This window comes from Protopterus annectens, chromosome 1.part2 (assembly GCF_019279795.1).
Source record: "Protopterus annectens isolate FY-2018-M chromosome 1.part2, PAN1.0, whole genome shotgun sequence".
Lineage (NCBI taxonomy): Eukaryota > Metazoa > Chordata > Ceratodontiformes > Protopteridae > Protopterus > Protopterus annectens.
The window spans coordinates 896717763-896742190 of NC_056727.1; the positions used below are offsets into that span (position 1 = coordinate 896717763).

Consider the following 24428-nt stretch of genomic DNA (forward strand, 5'->3'; position numbering starts at 1 on the left):
TCCACCCAGGTTTCTAACATAGCTAAAGAAGGCCTTGTGATTGTCTTTTGTGTCATTTGCGATTTTTCTCTCATAGTTGGCCTTGGATGATTTTATGAGTGATCGTAGTGTTTTGCTAGTACTGATCAGAGATGCCTTTCCTTTTAGGGATTTTGCTCTGTCATGTAGTAGCTTCCTCCTTCTGTTGTCAAGTTTGTTTATGGCTGGGATCCACCAGACCGGTCACCTGCCTTTGGGGGAATGGGTCTTGGTTTTATTTGGGATTGCATGATCCATGCATTCTTGAAGGTGCCCATAGAAGGCATTTGCAAGGGATTCAGCAGTGTGGGTTGTGGTTTCCACTGGCCCAGGGGCCTTGAAAGATACCACTTCAGTCTTAAGAAGTGTGAAGTTTGCTTTTGAGAAGTTCTTCACTGTGGTCTTTTGTGCAGGGGGTGGGGGCGGGATGTGGATTTCAAGTGAGATTAATTTATGGTCTGATCTTACCAAAGAGGGATGTACTTCCGGTGTGGAGCATTTTGTCCCCATGTTTGTGATGATCAGGTCTAGTATATTGTCTCCTCTTGTGGGAATGGTGACTAGTTGTTCCATTGCATTTGAGTTTATGAATTCTAAGAACCTTTGGGCTAGAGTGTTGGGGCTTGAGTAATGTTCCCAGTCTATGTTTGGGTAGTTGAAGTCTCCCAAAATGATGGTATTTGGAGAGACATTCATACTCTCCAGTGTCTTCAGGAAGGCTGCGTGGGGTTCCTGAGTTTGAGAGGGTGGTCTATAGCATGCTACAAACTGCAAGGCAGTTTTGCCTATGGTTAGTTGCACCTGGATAGTCTCCGATGCTTCGTGCGTTGCCACTAACCTGGAGGTGTGGGTATCTTTGATGAAAATGGATACTCCCCCTCCTTTTGTGGTTCTGTCCAAGTTTTGGGGACGGAAAGCATGATATGAGGTAAAACCTGATAGTGCTGGGGTGCTCTCAGGAGCCTTGAACCAGGTTTCAGTCACTGCACAGACATCGATGTTCTCCATACTGAGAAGGGCTTCGAGGGCTGCATCTTGAGGTTTAGACTTCTGGCATTGAGCAGCATTACCCTTAGTTTTTTCCACTTGTGTTTTCTAGGGAGGTAGGTTTGTCATTTGAGCCTTGCCTAAAAAGGCACTATGGGGTGGCAAGAGCCTTGGCCAATATCCGGAAGCCCAGGGGTGACAGGTGCAAACCATCCCTTGCGAAGCAGCGTGGCTTGTCAAGCATGTCATCCCAAGCAGACAGACACTGGATCCACTTAGAATGACACCAGTAATTAAGCCAATTGTTAAAACTGATCATTTTGTCTTTGTACTGTGGCATCATTCTTGGTGAGGGTAAGATGCTGCTCAGGGTCAGGGTCATACCGGCCTGGGCTACATAATCAGAGAGCTCCTCTATGTCTCTTTTCATGTAGTCCAGGGAGGTACGTCTCAGGTCGTTTACACCTGCATGTACAATGACTGAGTCATATTTGTACTTGCTGTGGAGTGACCTGAGTGCTTGTGTTATGTGGCGGATTCTAGCTCCCGACAGGCAGCTTACTGTGACCCTCTCCTTGTTCAGTCTGGTGAGCGGGACATCAGTGTGCCTGACTATGGAGTCACCTATTACAAGTGTGTCTGGCATGTTGTTTGGCCTTAAGGGCTGTGACTGTTTAGCACACTGACTTTGTGAACTATGTGTTGCATTTGCTATGTCTTGAGGTGGTAGTTGCTTGGGTGTCTGCTTTGGAGGCCTCTGTTGTTTTGGTAGATTTTTAATCAGCGCCTCCGAGTATGTTTTTGTGTGTTTATGTGTTTGGTTTGCAGTTGTGATAGTTCTATGTGAGACTGGGTTTGTGGTGTGCGTGGTTACCTTCTCCTCCTGACTGGTCTTGCCAGTACTGAATTGAGAGAGCTCAGCCTCCAGTTTGGCTATATAGTTGCATCTCTCGCATATATTTGTATTTGTTGGGAGGAGGAGAGGGTTGTCTGTGTACATGAGGCAATTGTAACATTGCCTCAAGATTCCCAGATTCACCAGCTGAACAGGAGAGGACGCTAGCAACTGCCCCTCGACATGCTAGAAATAGTGAAAAAGATTGCTGTGTAACTGAGTCAGAAAGGACCTATAGGGAAATGGGTACTCAACAGAATTTAGGTGAATGAAGTACTTTTCGTTTGTTTAAGAGTGCTTTACCTGTATACAAAATGCTTTAGGAGCAAGTGCTGAGCTTTTCAGATAGAGTATAGGCTGTTTAGATTGCAAGTAGAACAGTTCTAAGGGAAAAATTGAAGAGCAGACTTGGCGGAGCCAGAAAAAGTTTAACCTTGTTTAACCAAGTTTAACCTTGTTTAACCGGCGCTACGCTATGTGCACGACCGCGCAAAGCCGTGCAAAGGCTATCCTAACAAAATTTATAATACTATTTACTCTCATATGTATTCTCACCTCTGCCTATCTTTTCACCTCCATTAATAAAGTTAATCATGACTACTTCAACTACTCTCCTAAACAAACAGCTAGTCACAACTACATCTTTACCCATTTTCAAATAAATAACACATCCACACCCTGCTACCTGCTAGCCAAGTATCATCGACTTACTCATATTAAATTCAATAACACAACTGTAAAAAAACTAAAATACCTAACCAGCTTCCTCAACTACCCATTTTCTGCCCTAAAAACTTCTACCTTAAAAGATGATGACATCCACCTAACTCAGGCCCAACAAACATTCCAACATTTACAACTCCTACTACTTCTCCCACCCTAACTACCCAAACCTGTCTCTCAAATTCTTTACTTTTAGGTCACCTCAATATTTGCAGTATAAATAATAAAATTGCCCATCTCCATGCCCTCCTTAATATTCATTCTTTTCATATCCTCTGCCTCACAGAAATCTGGTTAAAACCTGCAACTAAAGATAATGAAATAATCCTCCCAGGTTACAATATATTGAGGCTTGACCGCATAAAACGTAGGGGTGGTGGTGTAGCAATACTGTATAAATCCACACTACAGATCTCCTCCATATCCTATAACCCACCTCAGGATAGTAAAGCTAAAGTTCTTATCTCCAGACTTCAACTAAACACTTCCAAAGTGCTATATATTATCTGCATCTACCTACCCCCTGGTAATAATATCTCTATAATAGAAGACATTCTAAGCTGGGTATCAACTTCTTACCCACAAAAAACCATTATACTTGGTGATTTTAATACTGACTGGAAATGTGTAAATACAGATCATCCTTCATCACATATTAATCTTCATGGCTTTATTCACACTATCACAACCACCACTGGACTTAACAAACCCAACAACAAAGAGAGTATCTTAGATTGGATACTCATTAATAAACAACAAATATACAAGGTAGGAACTCTACCAGATGACTTAAGTGATCATATGTTAACTTACATTATAAGACAAAAGAATGACATCCCTAACACCCCTACTTATAAAATCTCTCGAACCAACAAACATTTTAACCCTGTATTATTCCAAAATGAACTTAATGCCTGTAACTGGTACCCACTAAAAACTCTCCCTCTTGAGCAGGCTGTCAAATATTTCAACTCTAACTTCTTAACTATCCTTGATAAGCATGCTCCTAAACGTTCTATCAGAATGAAGTCCAAACCTGCCCCATGGCTTTCAAAAGAAACTAGACAACTCATATTGCTTAGGAATAAATCTTGGACCAAGTGAAGAGCATCCAAAAATGTCTCAGAGCAACAAGCATTTAAACAGCTAAGGAATACTACTAAAAAAGCCATACTGACTGACAAAAAAAAAAAACACTACTGTAAACTACAGAAATCTCACCATAACAACCCACAAAAATTCTGGTCTAGTGTTAATAGACTCCTTCACCCAGGGCACTCCAGCACACCACTCCCTCTAGGGGCTGATAACAATACCTCCCTTCAAACTGCCAATGCCTTCAATGCCTTCTTTACAGACACCATAAAATCTCTAGCCTGTCAACTGTCCACAAACAACTCTAATCTCCAAACCTCTTTACCTAATACTTTCCCAGCATTCCAAATACAACCCATTGCTACCTCATACATCCAAAAACTTATACATAAACTTAAGCCATGTACCCCCTCTGCAGACCAAATACCATCTGAATACCTGCAAAAAGCAGCTACAGCAGTTGCTTATCCTGTATCCATCCTTATAAACAGAACCATAAATGAAGGAAGAATCCCAGATATCTGGAAAATCTCCCATATTATTCCTCTAGATAAAGGCAGAAACTCCAATGAGTATTCCAACTACTCTAGCCTGTCAACTGTCCACAAACAACTCTAATCCCCAAACCTCTTTACCTAATACTTTCCCAACATTCCAAATACAACCCATCGCTACCTCATACATCCAAAAACTTATACATAAACTTAAGCCATGTACCCCCCCTGCAGACCAAATACCATCTGAATACCTGCAAAAAGCAGCTACAGCAGTTGCTTATCCTGTATCCATCCTTATAAACAGAACCATAAATGAAGGAAGAATCCCAGATATCTGGAAAATCTCCCACATTATTCCTCTACATAAAGGCGGAAACTCCAATGAGTATTCCAACTACAGGCCTATAGCTCTCTTATCACCCTTGGCTAAAGTTATGGAAAAATGTATTCACCATCAACTAATTAACCACCTAACCCTACATAATATATTGGCTAACTGTCAACATGGCTTCAGGCCATTTCATAGTACCACCACAACCCTCCTATCTTTCACCAACTCTTTCAATAAAAACCGTAATAACAGCATCCTCTCATCAGCACTCTTTATTGATCTGTCAAAAGCCTTTGACATGGTCAACCACCCCCTACTCCTAAAAACTCTTGATTCCCTTGCTCTTGACACCAAGGCTGTTCTCTGGTTTAAGTCCTACCTTAACAATAGGCAACAAGCAGTCCTTTGGGAGAACAAACTATCTTCCCACCTGCCAGTCTCCCTTGGAGTCCCTCAGGGCTCCACTCTTGGTCCACTTTTATTGTCAGTATTCATCAACGACCTTTACTTAGCAATCCCTCAAGCTACCTGCATACAATATGCAGATGATTCCTCACTCATATGTTCTTCCAACTCCACATCTGAACTACAATCCCTAACCCAGACAGTATTCAACTCAGTTGAGGCATGGTTTCTAAACCGTTGCCTCCTTCTGAATGCCAAAAAAACCAAGCTCTTACTCTTCACACCTAACAGTAAGTCCCCCGTCCCCATCAATTTCTCAATCAAATCAAATAATGGCACCATTATAACCCTAGACTCCACTACCAAACTATTAGGAGTCTTAATTGACAATAACTTTACATTTGACAATCATATAAATAACACAATAAAAACCGTAAGAAAACTGGGTTCCCTATATAGAATAAAACCCTTCTTAACACCAACAGCCAGAACTACAATTGCACACTCCCATCTAATCTCCACTCTTCTTTATGCTTCCCCCATTTATACCAACCTAAAGAAAAATAATATCACTAAACTAACTCCTATAATAATATTGCCAGGTTTGCCACTAGGACCCATTCAGAACTCACCACTGTCTAAACCTAAAGCAGCTAGATTGGCTTGAACTAAAAAACATTCTGATACTTTCCCAACTTACCATTGTTCATAGGATATTCTACCAACCTAACAACACACCGATACTCTCTAACCTTATTTCCACCTATGCAAACCTCAATTCCTTACGCTCTTCCATTAAACTACTAGCTAGCATTAGCAAGTCTAATAACTCGGCAGGTGACTCCTTGTTTTCTAATACTGCTGGAAAATATTGGAACATGTTGCCATCAGATCTAACAGTACTTCCCTCCTTTCCACTCTTTTAGCAAAGGCTGAAGCAACATCTTAAAACTCACTGGTTATGCCCTTGCTGTTACCCTGACTAATTGTCTGCATTCTCTTTTGCCATTGTTCTCTATCCTGCCTCCCCTTACCTTTTTATCACTACTTACCCCTGGGTAGCGGTAACTGTCTGAAATTATTGTTGCAAATAGGAGATGAATTCAACTGTGAACATATTGTAAATAACCTCTCATTTCTTAATTGAAAGAGTATGTTGTTCCTTTCAAAGTTTTTGTCTTTCATAATTTGCATACTTCTCTTTAGCTAAGACTCTCTAATTATTTTTAACTAATTTTTGTGTAAATAATTTCTTTTGAGTATGGTATTTGCTTAAATAGTATGACTTTGTAACTACTGCTCTCTCATTTTATTTTGTCTTACATTTTTCTCTTATAATTTTGCATTATAAACTTTTAAATGTCACTGTGGAGCTTTTCTCCCCGGGCCTCCACTGAAAATGGAAATATATCCAGTTGGACTAGCCCAGTTAACAAATGTAAAATAAATAAATAAATAAAAATGCGACTGGAGTGTTTCTCCCCGGGCCTCTGCTGAAAATAGGCTTTGTGTAGCCTAGTTGGACTTTCCCAGTCAACAAATGTTAAATAAAATAAATAAAATAAATAGTGAGGATATATCCTATTCTCTCACAGTGACGCTCCTCATTTGTCCTGTCTCTCATTGAATGCAGATAAATTCTTTATTACCAGCTCTGGCCTTTTCCAGAGCTGTAGTGACAGGAACACAATGGCACCCTCATCCCCTCATTGCTGATTTTATGGCTTATGGGGGTCAGACCATATATGTTTTTAACAGTAATATGGATATTATATTTGTGTGATTTTGTGTGATAACCTGATAACAAGGATATTGCCAATATCCTGGTAGATCGATTTAGTGCCAACTTCACCCCCTCTCACCCCCTAAAGGGCCCATCTCAATACCAAAAGATTGCCAAATTCCGGTAATCATGGCCACACAGGTAGAAACCGCACTCTCCAAAGCTCGGAATACAACATCCATGGGACCAGATGACATCCCGGGCTGTGTACTACATGAACTACAAAATGAACTGGCACCTCACCTAAGTGTCATGTTTAATCATAGCCTAACCTCAGGCTTCGTGCCCACTGAGTAGTGCACAGCAACAGTTATCCCACTCCACAAGGGGGGGATCCACCTTGGATCTTGGGAACTACCATCCCATCAGTCTGACAAGCCTGATCTGTAAGGGCATGGAATGCATTATCATGGAACTTATAAACAAAGACATTGACAACCTTCAAAAACTGGACCTCACCCAGTTTGGGTTCGTGAAGGGCCGATCTTGTCTCCTGAACCTGATTGACTTCTTTAAATCAGTCTCCAGAGCTGTAGACGAGGGTAAGGTGGTCCACACAGCCCATCTGGACCTCGCCAAAGCCTTTGATACTATCCCCCACTCTGGAATCATAGATAAACTTACTAAGCTGGGCATAAATCCCTATGTCACTTGATGGGTTGCCAAATGGCTTACTGACAGAATCCATACTGTAAAAGTAGCCAACTCCAAATCCAGTTCCAGACAAGTGACAAGTGGAGTACCTCAGGGTTCAGTACTGGGACCAATCTTGTTTGGCATCTACTTCTCCGAAGTACAGGCCAACACTAAGGGACTCTGGCTAACAAAGTTCACAGATGACTGCAAACTGAGAGCCATTATTGAATCCCCAAATGATGTGGATATTCTACAAAAGGGCCTTACAGAAACAGATGCCTGGTGCCAGAGCCATGGGCTTAATGCCAAGAAATGTATAGTTATCCCCTTTGGAAAAAAAACATGCACCCATGAATTATCACATAGGTGGCAGTACACTAAATATCAAAAGTGTGATGAGAGACTTAGGAACACAGGTGGATAGTGATCTCACCTTCGATAACCATATCGCCACAACAGTCAGGAAATCCTTCTAAGTGGCACACCTCATCACAAAGGGCTTTTCATCCAGAAAAAAAGGAGGTCATTGTCCCACTGTACTCATCCCTCATTAGACCTATTATAGAGCATAACGCCCCATTTGGTATGTACCTCACAAGACATCTGCAACAGCTGGAAAGGACGCAGAAATACCTCACTAAAAGAATCACAGGCCTAAAGCAGATGCCATATGCTGGCCATCTAAAAAAAACTCCAGCTATACTCTGTGGCATATCGCCTACTCAGAGGTGGTGTCTGCTTAACATACAAGGCCATGTCAAACCCTGAGCTGTTGGACATGCTCCACTTAAAGAAATCCCAATTCCTCAGAGCCACACGCTCCAGGAATCTTAACCTTGTCATCACAATGAACAAAACATGCTGGAGGGATAGGTTCCTGACCCAGAGACTCCCCATACTCTGGAATAGACTGCCCATACATGTCAAGCAGAGCGCCTCCTTGGCCCTCTTCAAAAGGAACCTTGATGATTGGATGGAAGATATGAAATTCACCCCGGGGATCATGTCAGTTGCCCTGCTAGACAGGGGTCCAGGGAAGTAAATATTATGGGAAGAAATATCCAGGGAATTGTTATGGCTAGGCTTGTATAGGCCCTAGGGCCGATAGCCTAGTACCAACCTATGAACCTATTTATAGTCAAAGGTGTTGTACCATCACAGGAGTTAAGGCTAATGGTTGTGATATTTTTAGAATCACAGTGAAGACATAGCCTGTGTTTTTCTTTCAATTTTTTTATTTATTATTATAATTATTTTTTTTAGTATCCCGCATCTTTCCCTGGCTGCTGTGTGTCCCTGGTCCCAGCGGGACATTGCAATCTCTCAACCTCCTTTCTGCATTAAGAATTTGAGAACCTACCTGCCTGGTCGGTCAATAAGGACCCCATCAAATAAGTCCTACCATCTCATCTGCATCCCTAAGATACCTTCGTCCTATGCTCAAAGTCCCTCCCTCCAAAGAATTCAAGAAACTCTCAACCTCCTTTCTGCATTAAGAATTTGAGAACCTACCTGCCTGGTCAATAAGGACCCCCATCAAATAAGTCCTATCATCTTATCTGCATCCCTAAGATACCTTCGTCCTATGCTCAAAGTCCCTCCCTCCAAAGGATTCAAGAAAGTATGTTTGACCCCCTGACCAAACTGCGTACTGAATTGTTCTTTGTTACATAAAAATAGATAGTGTATGTTTGAAGTCTCACTCCTGTGCCAGGTTCCCAGCAGCCAATCCCAGCTCTCCCCCTGACTATTAACCCTTTTCTCCTTTGTATCTATTAACTGAGTAATGTTTTCTTGCTTTTTTCTACTTTGTCAGCTTGCTGTAATCAAGCTGTTGTCCACTAGGTGGCACCCTAAACTTGGCTTGTGTTATATCCCTTATTCCCTTCTCTAGTATTATATCCCTCACTACTTATTATTTTCTCTTCTTTTTTCTCCTCTATTCTATTACTACCCCCTCTATTAGCTATATTCCCCTTTCCCCTCACCACTATCTCCTGTAACCTAACTATTGTAATAGTACTCCCCACTCACTTGGAATTACCTAGAGCTCCTCAACAATCTATAGCTTTCTGATTGTCTATGTGATCTCATCCTTTACTTGCTCTATCCCGCTCTGTTCACCCTGCGGGCTCACTCCACTCCCTTACCCTACCCTCATTCCCACCCCCATTTTAATTACAGTTATACCTATACACCCCCACCCCATACATAGCCACTCCCACCTCACTCTCACCACTCCAGCCTATCACATCACACCTACTAATTACCCTACTTCCACCAAGGAACATCAGCCACACCTATCCCTGCTCTAACAAATCATCCCAATCACCAAGCCAGCATATCTAAACCTTAACATGAATACACCTCCCAAACTCAAACCTGTACATCTCTTACCATTTCTCTTGTGCTTAGCTATCTTCTCACTGCTAACCTGTATTACCAACTACCAAATACAACTTAATTGCACCCACATGCCAAGGAAAACTACTTACACTAACTATAGTAACACACTACCCCTTACTCAACTAGCCCCATGCCTCTACCAAACTCCCTATATCCACCACATCGCACATAAAATACTCCCAACATACTACCAGTCCCAAACTGCTTTAAGGTACCATAAGATCCTGCAAAAACTACTCAAACTCTATTTTTACCTGAGAGCCCAACTCAGTCGCTGCAGTGATATACACCCAAACCCAGGCCTGCTACATACAGGAACCCAAATCAATGACCTAAATAACACCCTACTCCACCAGGACAAAAACTCCCTCCTTATCATAAATCTAAATGTCAGAAGTATTCTAATCAAAGTCCAGGACCAGCATGCACTACTCTCATTCTATCAACCTGATATAGTAATATTAACTGAGACATGGCTCAAACCAGTGAATCATAATAATGAAATTACTGCACCAGGCTATAATATAATTCTCAATGACAGAATAGAAAGAAAAGGAGGGGGTGTTGCAATAATGTACAAATCTCACCTCATCCTTGAGCAACTAGACATAACCTCAAACCTAGAAAAGCAGAACTCACCCTAATGAAACTAAAACTTAATGCAAACAAACAAATCAACATCATAGGCAGATACATCCCACCAGGCAATAATATTACCATTACAGAGAACCTGCTAGAATGGATATCTAACTCACTCCCCTAAGAAAATATAGTATTAGGGGACCTTAATATTGACTGGCATAACTGCTTCAGTCAAAACCCACTCTCCCATATCACAAACTGCATCCCACAGGGTAATGACTAATAAAAATAAAAACACAAAAATCACGAACTGCACCAAACTGTTTAATGAAGAGCTGAAGCTGAAGGCTCCCAAATACTAAGCGCTTTCACCATCAACTGATGACTTCTTCAGAGTAAAATGAGCACATAATCACAGGGTTTAAATACAAAGTTCCACATGTGCTTTAACCAGTCAAATTTCTTGATTAATTACAGTCCCAATATACATTCTGATTTAACTCACAAGTACCATAAAATATACACATAAAACTTGCTAAAAGCATGTGCTAAAATATTTGTTTCCATGTACACTAACATATAAACACTTTGAAACATACTTATTGCACATATATTGATGTCAAAACCCTGATTATAGATAAGTGACTTTTCCATAACAACTGAAAGCTAAAAGACTTTAAACAACTGTAGCCCTTTGTTTCAAAATAGGCTTAATAGAAATATGATCATTAAGCCCAGGGTGAGTTGTTGCATCTAGAATCACCTGCCATTTAAATTCTAAAGACACTACTCTAGTGTTGTCATCACCCCCTCTCTCACTTGTCAACACACTGTCAATAACAAAAAATATAAACTTTTTGGAACAAACACAATTTTTGGAATGTAAATATAATGCATTGTGGCTGTCCTTGTTTTTGATGGCCCTCTGATGTTCTGCTATCCTTTCCCTTAATCTACGTATGGTTTTCCCTACATAAAATCCTGCACATGTCGTGCAGGTTGCAAGGTATACCACTTTTTTAGAATTACAACTACATCTACCCGGGCATGAAATTGCCTTGTTGTACCCCTTCACAACCACATAGGGTCCATCATTGATATATCTACAGTACCTACATGACCCACATTTGTACATTTGTGAATTTGTAAATCTACTTTGTTGTTTTTCAAATAGGTTCTTTAAATTTAAACCTCTTGAAAAAATTATTTTTGGTTTATGACCAAATTCTTTTTGCATATCCATGTTAAATGCTAGGTCCCAAGATTTCCCAATAATCTCAATAATATTGTGTGCCTGCAAATTGTACTTCAAGACAATAGCTCTTGAATCAAACATTTTCGAATGAGTGAACTCAATTCTTTCATTCACCTCAATAATTGAAATATTTTCTACCAAAATGGGTTTAAATGATGTCCAGCTTCTTTTCATCACCTCTTTTTTAACTGAAATCAACAATTTCAATGGATAACCTCTATCCAAAAACATTCCTATTAATTTGTACATTTCCCTCTGATAAGTCTCATCATCGCTTATAAGGCGTGACAGACGAACCATCTGCCCTTTAATAACACTTTTACGCTGATGTAATGGATGACAACTTGAAAAATGCAAAATGGAATTGCTATAGGTCTTTTTTCTATGTATATTACTTTCTAAACCTTCACTTGTCTTGGTAAGTTTAATATCCAAGAAGTCAATAGTCTCATTGTCCCATTTGTATGTGAAGGAAAGAAATGGAGTAGTAGAATTAAGATATTCCACAAAATTTCTAGGTTCATCCTCATTTCCCTTCCACAAAATAAGTATGTCATCTAAAAATCGGTTATATAATGCAATATGTTCAAAAAAAGGGGTAGGGAACACAAAGCTTTCTTCCCAATGCAGTAATACAAGGTTAGCAAAAATGGGGGCACATTTGGCCCCCATAGCCACCCCTGATATTTGATGGTAAATTTCCCCCTCAAATATCATGTAATTGTTTTTAAGTACTGTTTGTGTCTTTCGGCTTTTCCCGGTTAGGGGTCGCCACAATGGAATTCCGGTCCACTAATGATTGGCAGTAGATTTTTCCGTGCTGGCTTGCCGGGCCTAACGCACAACCTTCAATAAAGAAACACCCATTCACGCATGTTGCCACACAGAAGACGCTCTGACTGAGAATCGAATGGGCAACGTCTAACTGTGAGGCGACAACGCTACCGCAGCACCACCACCGCAGTTAATTGTTTTTAAGTACTAATTCCATGAAATTAACTACATTGTTCAACTTTACAATAGTCAAATGTTTACTTCTCAAAAGACTTTCCCTAAAGTATTCCAACCCCTCTTCTTGAGGTATTGTGGAAAATAGATTAACCACATCTATAGTAAGGAATGACCAAACCAAACCACCCTTGCCAAAAGTACTAAGTCCTTTTAAACAATGCCATGAGTCCTTCAATATATGCTCATGCTTGTTTAACAACTCTTGTGTATTCTTATCAACACAGGCTGCCAAAGGTTCCGTTTTGGATCCCTTTGCTGCTACTATCAGTATGAAAGGGGGATAATAAATATTTTTATGGATTTTGGGAATGCCGAACACTGCAGGTGTAATTGGGTGTTCAACTCACATCTAGAAGCTCTTTGATAGGAACTATCATCATTTAAAATAGTTTCCATTTTGGCTGTATAGTCAAAGTGAGTCATACTGACCACCCCTCCCCCTTTGTCGGGTTTCATTTATTCTAATTTCTTTGTTGGTAGTCAATTCTTTCAACACTAATCTCTCCTGTTTCATACGGTTATCTTGTTCTCTAATTCTGTTCTTCTCCAAATATGTTCGTATAGTGTTAACAGATAATTTTTCAAACAATGCCACATCTTTATCAACAGGCGGAATAAATGTACTTTTCCTAATAAGTGTTGACGGAAAAAAATCTTTCTGTACATTTTGCCTTTCAAAATATAGTGCTAAATTTAACTGCCTAGCATATAATTTCAAACTTGTGATCAAATCCACAATATTGTAACAAAATGCAGGTATATATGTGAACCCCTTTGCTAATAGATCTTGATGCATTTCCTTTATTTCCAAAGCACTGAAATTATATATAGTGAAGCCTGCTTTTGTATTAGCTTTGCATTTAAATTCAGCTGCATCATTGTTCAAACGTAGTGTACTTAATGAAATACTGTTATCAGCCCCTTCAACACCAACTGTAGATTCAACAATGTCAGTACTGCATTCCAAAAAACTAAAAAACGGGTCACCATGACTGTTAATGTCAATTGCTTCATTGTTATAACAAAAGTCTAGCCCCTGGATTATCTCCGCCTCTGGTTGTTGTTGTTGTACCACCGCCCTCTCATGTTGTAATGGTTGTTCCCTTGTTGATATTTGTAATGGGAACTGTTCGACTGGTTCTCTGAACCACCCCGCATTTTGTTCATCAGGCATTCGGATCTCCGCGAACCCGGAGATGTTACTAAAAAACCTTGGTGTTCATCATTGCATTCCCCAGAGTCATGCTCGTCACCATAATCACATACATTGTCCATGTTATTATATATCTGTCCATTGTTGGAGCCATATTTATAAACTGCCCTGTTGTTATTAGAACCAAAATTATATGCCATGTTATTCTTATAGTCCATGAGGTCTCTAGATAGCTTTTTGATTTGATTAGACATAACCCCAAACCTAGGAAAAGCAGAAATCACCCTAACAAAACTAAAACTTAATGCAAACAAACAAATCAACATCATAGGCAGATACATCCCACCAGGCAATAATATTACCATTACAGAGAACCTGCTAGAATGGATATCTAACTCACTCCCCCAAGAAAATATAGTATTAGGGGACCTTAATATTGACTGGCATAACTGCTTCAGTCAAAACCCACTCTCCCATATCAATTTACATGGCTTAACCCAACTTATAACTTCCCCCACAAGAACTGATAACAGAAACAATCATCAATCCATACTATACTGGATACTTGTATCCCACCCTTCAATGATATCTCAAGCAGGTTGCCTGCCAGACACCCTGAGTGACCACCAATCCACGTTTCTCCTCAGATCTAAAGTCCCACAACTTACCCAAATATCCACAAAGCTAATTAGGAAAAAAAAAAGACTTTAACCGCTCCAACTTCGTAAATGACCTAAAAGAGTATAACTGGGCTCCCCTAAAAAGCATACCTCTAGATGAAGCAGTTTCATACTTCAATACAACCTTCTTAAGCTATATAAACCATCACGCTCCCCCCAGAACAACAAGAATTAAAACTAATTATGCACCTTGGCTAACTCAAGATATAAAGACCTTCCTTAAAAAGAGAAATAAAGCCTGGAGTAGCTACCATAACACCAAATCCCTAACCGATAAACAAGCATACCTGGAACTATGTAACAAAGCCAAAAAACATATCAAAACAGATAAAACTTTGTAATACCAAAAAATACAGGACAAATATAGGAACAACCCTCAAAAATTCTGGGCAGCAATCAACCAGAGAAAACAATTACCCCTACCGTAAAAAATGGAAGTAACCTAGACAATATCCCCACACAATTTAACCACTTCTTCACAAACACCATTCAAACCCTAGCAAACAACCAACCCTATGCCAACCACTACACCCCTACCACTACTCCGCCTCCACCTGAAACTACAAACAACTGTCCCAACTTTAGCTTCCACCCAATGTCTACTAAATCTATTGAAAAACTACTCATATAACTCAAACCTGCCACTCTAGCTGCTAACAAATTACCAGCTGAATACCTACAACTAGCCGCAGAAACAATAGCATACCCCATCTCCATCCTAATAAACAGATCCATCTCTGAGTGTACAGTACCTCAGCTATGGAAAATTTCATATATCATCCCTCTACGCAAAGGGGGCAGCTCTAGAGAACTCAACAACTACCGCCCCATAGCCACACTACCCCCTTTATCAAAAATTCTAGAGAGGGTAATCCACAAGCAACTTCTGCAATACCTCCTAGATAATAAACTACTATCACCACAACAGCACGGCTTTAGACCATTCCACAGCACCATCACCGCACTCACAGCATTCACTAACATAATCAATAATCACAGAAATAATGGATTGTATGTATCCACCACATTTTTAGACCTATCCAAAGCATTCAACATGATTAACCACTCAAAACTCCTTCACTCACTATCCACCCTAAACCTAAACATCCCTACCATCTTCTGGTTTAAAAGTTACCTAGTAGGCAGACAACAAGCTGTGCTGTGGCAGAACCAACTCTCTCCCTCCATCCCTCCCAGTCTCCCTCAGGGTACTCCAAGGCTCCATCCTAGGACCACTACACTTTACCCTCTTCACCAATCAGCTCCAATCCTATATTCACAAAGCCTCCATAGTACAATATGCAGTTGATACTACCATAATATGTGCAGCCAAAATAACTGATCTACTTCACTCCCAAACACAAGAATGCTTTTCCCTGGCCGAAACTTGGATTAACAAACAATGCCTAATTCTCAACACAGGAAAAAACAATCTACTCCTGTTTAGCTCCCACAGATGCAAACCTCCCTCTGACAGTTTCACAATTTCCTCAAATAACAACACCACAATCACCCCCACCAACCACACCAAACTACTAGGGACTGAAATAGATAACAACCTCAGATTTAACCTACATATTTCCTTGACCATAAAAAAGTATATAAAAAACTTGGACTACTCTATCGCAACAAAAAATTTCTCACCAACCACTCCAAAGTTACAATAGCCAGGATTCACCTTCTATCCACCTTGCTGTATGCCTCCCCTGTCCTTATAAATCTCCGCAAATCTGACCTAAATCAACTTGATAGCTGTTACAATAAGATAGCCAAATTCGCTACAGACTAACACATCTGAACACACCACTGCAACTGCCTCAAAAAACTCAACTGGCTTGAACTACCTCAACTACTACAACTCAATCAACTATCACTAGCCCACAAAATAATACAGTTCTCTGAAAACACAGCAGCTCTACAAAATCTTCTTCAACCGTATACCACCACCAGGCCCTTAAGATCTAGTACCCAAAACCTCCTCAAGGTTACCAAATTCAATGAGGCTGGTAAGGCAGTTTACAGTCACTATATCTCAAAAGCCTGGAACTCCCTTCCTCCCCACATAACTGATTGCAAATCCCAGGCCATGTTCAAAACATTACTCAAAACTTACTTCCTAAACAAATGGCTATGCTCCTGCATCACCCCTGGCTAATACCTCATCTCTAAAGTTCACTAACCTAAAGAAAGGCTGTCATACTAACCAATTCTGCACACTGTACCTTCCTATAACTGGTACACATTTGTACCTCCTAACTCTCTGGTGGCTATATTACTATCGATGGAATTTTGCACTTTATACTACCCACGGCTATATTCTCCAGTAATACCAAAGAGTACTAGGATTATGTATCCTCTCTTTGAGACTTATCGAATAACAAAATGCTGTTCCTCACATTACTGTCTTAGACCTTTTTTTTTTCCTTGCAATGTAATCTATCCCAGGAATGTTGTGCTTAGAACCATTATACTGTTGGAACGCTGTGCTTAGAACCTACTTACTGTGCCAATAGCTAGCTACTAATATGCTTACCTTGTAATACCAAGAATATGTACCCTAAATCTATGTATGTCAAAATCTTGTCATTCTTTTTTCTCTTTGTCTGTAATCAATTGTTATTGTATTGTTTAAAGTTGTTCTCTTGGAGCTTTTCTCCCCGGGCCACCACTGAAAATGGACTTGTATCCAGTTGGACTCTCCCGGTCAACAAATGTAAAATAAATAAAATAAAATAAATACAATACATTTTAATTTTATAGCCTTCCTAAAGCAAATATGTGTAGATTCAATTTACAACAATCATGTTCTTGTTTACTTGTTCTCACAGGCATCAGATATGTAATATGTAAAATCATACTTGTATTATTATAACATAAGAATGAAAAAAAGAAGTTATGTACTCACCATAACGTTCCATGTGAGTTGTTTATCTCACCTTTATTCTCACTGATGGGTTCAGAGCCGATCCTCGGCTCCAACACGGCCTATAGCAAAAGCTCAAGGTTTGCTAGTAGCTCGAGACCAAGCCCCTTATCCCACAATGCACTGCTGGAATTACCAGAAATCTTGTTTGCTGCAAATATATATACCTTTTTTTCTTTTTCTACAAAGAAGCACTTCCCAAAGGGGAAGAAGAAGTATTGAATAACCAGGATGGTACTAGCCTCAAAGTCAACTGTCAGCCAGGAGGGGGAAGGAGGAAGGGATGTGAGAATAAAGGTGAGATAAACAACTGACATGGAACGTTATGGTAAGTACATAACTTCTTTATGTGAAGTTGTTAAATCTCGCTGTTTATTCTCACTGATGGAGAGCGTCCCTAGCACCCTCAATCTTGAGTGGCTCATGGAAGTATGTTCTTCAGTACCGTAGAACCAAAGGAAGACCTGTACCTGGAAGCCTTATCTACTTTGTAATGCATGATAAAGGTATGAGGCTTAGACCAAGTGGCTGCAGTGCAAATATTGTCAAGGGGCAATTTAGCTTGAAAAGCAGAAGACATAGAAACGGCTCTGGTAGAATGAGCCTTAGGTCTGTGTGTCAATGGCATGTTTGCATTTGCATAAACAAAGGATATACAATCTGATAACCATTTAGATAAGGTTGTTTTAGCCACTGGATTACCTTTTCTGGCCTCCGAAAAGGATATGAAAAGTTGATCTGATTTTCTAATATCCTTAGTTCTATCAAGATAAAATCTGAGCTGTCTATGTACATCAAGTTTATGCAGCATGTATTCCAATTTGTTAGAGTGGTTGGGAAAAAAGACTGGCAAATCAATGACCTGATTGATATTTGATTCAGAACAGACTTTAGGCAAAAAGGAGGGGTTTGTTCTGAGAGATACTCTATCAGCATGGAAAATCATATAAGGAGGTCTGATAGATAATGCTTGAGGTTCTGACACTCTACGGGCAGAAGTAATGGCCACTAGAAATATAGTCTTCCAGGGCAAATATTTGAGATCACAAGAAGATGCTGGTTCAAAGGGGGGAGAATTATTTGAGACAGCATAAAATTCAAATTCCAGGGAGAATAAGGGATTTTGACAGGAGGTCTCATGTGAAAAACACCTTTAAGAAAAGCCTTAGATAACTTATGGCCCATAACATTCAACCCATCGAATCCAAGGTGGAAATTTGATATGGCGGCTAACTGGACTCGAACTGTGGCAGCTGCTGCTCCTTGCTTAAAAATCTTTGTCAAAAATTCTAAAATGGATGATAGAGAAGCTCAGAAACGGTCGATTTTCTGTATAGTGGCCCATATTGAGAACCTGTTCCACTTACTGTGGTATAGTTTCCTGGTGGATGGCTTGTGAGAAGACAAAAGGATTTGTCTTGTATCATCTGAGAGTGAATGAAGCCTGGCAATTAGGGGAAGAGGATTAGCCAGGCAGTCAGCTTTAGAGACTGAAGTGAAGGATGGAGGTCCCCTGATGGGTGTGTCAGAAGGTCCGGAACTGGGTCCAGGATCCATGGATCCTCCAGCAGATGATGATGAAGGAAGGGGAACCAAATCTGTTGAGGCCAGTAGGGGGCTATGAGGATAACTGTCCTTCCCAGTGATTTTTGCTTTCTGTAAAGCCCTTGGTATCAATGGAATAGGTGGGAATGGATATAGGAGACCTGGGGGCCAATTGAGTACGAGTGCATCTCTCGGGGAATGTCCTGGAGGTGGTATTAGGGCAAAGTAGCTTCTGCATTTGGTATTGATGTGACTGGCAAAGAGGTCGCAGCAAGGCTGGCCCCATTTGCAGAAAATCAAATCCGCAACTCGTTGGTTGAGAGACCACTCATGAGGCAACAGTATTGCCCTGCTCAGCTTGTCCGCTATCACATTGGATTTCCCCGGGATGTGCATTGCTAACAGAAAATTCTGGGATGACACAGCCGATTGCCATACCCTGATGGCTTCTCGACAAAGGGGGTGAGACTTGGTTCTGCCTTGCTTGTTCAAGTACCAGACCACTGACATGTTGTCCGTCTGAATTGCAATTGTCCCTAGAGGAAGGGAGTCCTGAAAGTACTGCAACACCAGAAGTACCGCTCTCAACTTCAGAACATTGATATGCAGATGTGACTCTTGATCTGTCCATGTGCCTTGGGCAGTCTTTCCCTGAAAATGCCCACACCCTATCAGGGAAGCATCCGTGGTCACAGTGGCTACTGGGGGGGGGGGGCAAAGGGTCTTCCAATTGTGCCATGAAGAGACGTCAACCACCACCGAAGGTCTCTCTTGCAAGAATCTGTGATGAGAATCACGTGGTGCATCAGTAGCTTTTGGTAAGACCACTGAGCGAAAAGGAGCCATTGAAGGATTCGCATATGCATCCTTGCGAATGGTACAGCCAGGATTGCTGCCACCTTCAAGACCTCTGCTGCTGTAGCTTTGTTCTTTGACACCAGTGAGTTGAGGTGTTGGCAAAGAAGTGAGACTCTTTTGATTGGAAGAAGTAGAGTGGTGGTTGAGGTATCTAACTCTGCTCCTATAAAAACGGTATGCTGCGATGGCGATAAGGCAGACTTTTTGAAGTTGATTGTAATTGATGGCAGAGTGTCAGAGTATATTGTGTTGCTTGAGTCAATTGATGCTTGGTGGTACCGGTGAGGAGCCAATCGTCTAGGTATGGAAACACCTGGAATCCTAGATGCCTCAGGTGAGCCATGTCCACTGCCAAGCATTTGGTGAACATTCTGGGGGCTGTAGTGAGACCAAAGGGCAGGGCTCAAAACTGGTAATGATTGGCTCCCAGCCAGAAATGTAGGTGATCCCTGGAGCATCTGTTTATCTTTATGTGATAGTACATGCCCTTGAGATCTATGGAGCACATCCAATCGCCTTTCCCTAGGAAGGGAAGAATGGACTGAAGCGTGCCCATTCGGAACTTCTCTTTCTTTATGAATTGGTTGAGTCTGTTGAGGTCCAAGATAGGTCTCCAGTCCCCTGTTATCTTTGGTACCAAAAAGAATCTTGAGTAAGTTCCGAATCCAACTTGGTCTGCTGGGACTGGTTGGATGACTCTTTTTTCTAGCAATTTGTGGACCTCTACGATTGCTTGTTCCCTGAGACTGGGTGGAACATCTGGAATTCTGTTTACAGGAGTGGGAGGGGAAGAGAACGGTATGAAATATCCTCTGGAAATGATGCTTTGTACCAATGTATCTGAAGTTATGTTTAGCCAGGCTTCTGGGTACAAAGATAAGCGACCCCCGACTGCCTCCAGAGCCGGACAGGCGGGCCTCCTTTCAGGAGCACTGGTAGGGCTGACCAGAGAAATGGCCTCTGTCACCCTGTTGCTGTAGACCCCCTCTGCCGCACGGGCAGCGCCTTCCGTTATAACCCCCTCCTCTGCCTCTAGAGGGGGTTTCTCCACGTGTGTCCTGAAAGGCTCCCTGTGCTTTTCGGAACCACATTTTTCTGCCCTTAGGGCCCTTGGGATAGGGCCGAGTAGGGGTAGAAAAATGAACTCCAACAGCAGATAGGGTATTGCCTTCCTGCTCACACCTGGTTAAAGTTTCCTTTACTTTAGGCCCAAACAGTGATGAGCCATCAAGTGGGGTGTTGATAAAGGAAGACTTAAAGGGCTCTGCAAAGGAACAGAGATGCATCCAGGCTTGTCTCTGTACCCTGGAGAGTATCTCCTAGCTCTTTCAGGAGATCTCTTTGTAGTGTCATAAAATGGGTTAAATAGTTCAGCGATTACAGAGAAAAAGTCCCTGAACTAAACATGCGTTTGCCATATCTATCCATGATCCTAGAATCTCTGTTAGGAGGATGGATAGATGCGGATGCTTCAGACACTTCCTTTTTGGTGGCTGCAGCTACCACCATGGCAACAGGCACTCCTTTGGTCAAAAAGGCTTTGTCCACTGGGGCAGAGATAAACTTATTTGGCTTCCGAGGGGAAGGTTCCATGGCCTCCAGTGACTCCCACGCCTTACGAGAGATCAGCTCCATGAGCTCATCATAAGGTGAAGACACCCAAGAAGTGGAAGGTTGAGACCCAAAAGCCTTCAAGAGCACTGACTCGTCCTCAGTAGGGGTTTTGGACTACCAATTGCCCCTCTGACTCAAGATCTCTAATATCTCCACAATCCTCAAAGGGGGATCGAGGGGACCTTTCTGACTCATCCAAGTCAGTGTCGGATATCAAAGACTCCTGTGGGGAGTCCAAGTGCCTCCTCTTGCACAGTCTCTTCCTGGGTACCTCCTCAGTGGGGAGATCTGTGGAGGTCTCAGAAGAACAGGGGCGCCCTGTGGGACTACTTGAGGCTCAGGGTCTCTACGCTTAGGGGGCCGATAGACATAGAAGTGGACACATGTGCTTGAGGGGAGAAGGAAGCCCGAACTGATGCTGATGATGTCTTAGGAAAAAGGACACTCCTTATGGCATTGAAAGCACCATGGCTCTGACAAGAAGGGGTAGACGGATCTGGAGGGACCGTCCGATCCTCCCGCACCAAAACCATGGGCTCCGAGTCCGAGGTAGGAGCCGAGCTTATCCAAGCCAAAGCCCCGAGAGGAAGAGTCGGCACCGGGTCCAACTATCCTCCCTGGACCCAACAGGAGAGTGTCGGCTCCTAGCGTCCTCGGTCGGCACCGAGGACGTCCGAGTAGATGGAACCGATAACACCGGTGTGGGTCTCGGTTCCATAGGTTCGACAACTATCGGTTCGGACTCCAAGAGTCCAGTACGGCTCAGAGGAGGAGTAGTCAAGTCCGGTTCGATGGTCTTCGGCTCCGACGAAAGGGTCAGGGCTGACAACAATTTAGCAAGTCCTGGTGCCCGTAGAAGCTTCTGCACTAGCCAATCCATATCTGAGAGGCTGACTGAAGACTTTGAGGAATGCAACAAAGGTGCTGGCTGGAGCAGAGGAGATGAGGAAACCTCAGAGACCAGCTCCAAGACTGGGAGCTGGCTCCGAACCAAAGGGACACTCAGCTCCGAAGACTGTGGAACCGATGACCCTGTACCCTCCATTCTTTTTGCCTTCTTAGAAACTTTAGAATCGCCAGAAAATTTAGATGATTTTGAGGAAGTGCTAGCACCTTCTGGGCTACCCAACGCCTCAGAGAAAGTATGCTGCAGCAACCCCCTATCAATAAGTTTTCTCCTTCTCTCTAAGAGTACCCTAGGGGAAAAAGAGTGGCAAATACTGCAAGAGTCTTGGAGGTGTTTAGCCCCCAGACAGTAAACACATTGGACATGCCAGTCAGTGATGGACATTTTCTGTCCACAATCTGGACATTTCTTAAACCCCAATTTGGGATGAGACTTCTCCCTCTCATCCGACATGTTCAAAGAGTAATTAAAGTTTGAAACAGGCACATCACAGAATTAACTTGCACAGGTTAAATACAGGCCTAACTAGGCCCACACTAAAAAGTACTAATAACAAGAAGAAATTTGTTAAATCTAAATAGGGCTAACAAAAGGCCCAACACTCTAAGAAACTAAGCCAACACAGGGCACTACCTAGTATAATCTAACCTACGTATAACTACAGTATTCTAATGTGAAACACACACACACACACACACACACACACACACACACACACACACTAGATAGAGAATTATAAATATAAAAAAGAAGGAGAAAGAAATTTTTAAACTTGCAATTTAAGCAAAATATGGTCCGAGCTGACTGGATCACCGAGATCTCTTGCCGTGGCAAACTAGATCCGAGGTAATTCCAGCAGTGCATTGTGGGATAAGGGGCTTGGTCTCGAGCTACTGGCAAACCTTGAGTTTTTGCTATAGGCCGTGTCAGTGAGAATAAACGACGAGATTTAACAATTTCACATTCACTAGTTTTTTGTCCCTGAAAGTGATATCTAAAATGCCATTGTGATGCCCATGCCCTAGCCCAGCAATCAAGGATCCTCAAGCCTCACCACTAACACCAGTGAGTGGTATCTCATACAGGAGGAGAGGATAATAGATACACACAGTAAAGTGCAATTTCCCTTAAGAGCACACAGAGATCACAGTCAGTCCTGGGCTGGTTGCTCACTTGCTCTCCAGGTCCCCAATAAGACTCCCCAATGGCACAGCTATAGATTCCAGATCTTAGCCTAGTGGGCAAGCTAAAACTTCCAGCACCCTCTCTGTCCAAGCAGTGCTTTGTGTCCCTGCCCAAGTAGCCGACACATAGACACCTTGAGAAGAGCTTATACAACCACCCAGACACTCCCAGGGAAGGCTGGGAGAGACTCTCCAGCTGTGTTTTTTTTTTCGCAGACTATATGGGAGTACCAACTGCCATCACCCACTAATATTTATCAGCTACTCAAAGGCCCTTAAAAGGGTGTCCAATTATTACTGTGCAATATTATTATCCAATTGGTAGTATAGCCCAGGGGTAAAGCTATTAGAGTGGCTTTGTATAATTTTACCAAAGGCATGCAAGTACTCTAAAGAGCTTAAATTATCTCTCCAAAAGCAGCCACAGTTAAAAGGGTTTAAAATATTTAATAACAAATAGTCAAAACACAAGACAATACTGTTTACTACACAGTGCTAGTCAAGAGTTCAGAGATCATAGAGAAATACTTAAAATAATTCAGTAGTACAGTTCTGACATCACAGAAAAACACAGTCTAATGTTTCTAGCTATTTCTAAGAGAAAACACAAGTCTAAGATAAACTTACATATGGAGCAAAACAGTGCTGATGAGTTGGATGGTCAAGACAAAAATGCTTAATGCTCTCCGATTCTCTCGGTTTTTAAAATCACATTTCTGGTTCACATTACATCATTCTTCACTAACAGAAACTACATTTACATTCTTCTCCTCTGGGCAAAAACTAGAGCAATAAAGGAGATTTATACATGCAAATTCTGGCCATTATCTCTGGCCCAAAACAGTAGGCAGGATGCCTCACTCTAGACTTGCTGGCTCCGAGTTTTAACATCAAAGGGTCACAACATGCTTTACTTGGTCAGTAGAGTTTACTGTTGTTA

General features: G+C 41.7%; 1 protein-coding gene across 1 annotated transcript in view; it reads right to left on the bottom strand.

The window, feature by feature from the left end:
* LOC122791686 (xanthine dehydrogenase/oxidase-like) overlaps nt 1-24428 on the bottom strand; it is a 1688659-nt gene that overhangs the window by 504323 nt on the left and 1159908 nt on the right. The gene's annotated exons all lie outside the window — the stretch shown is intronic.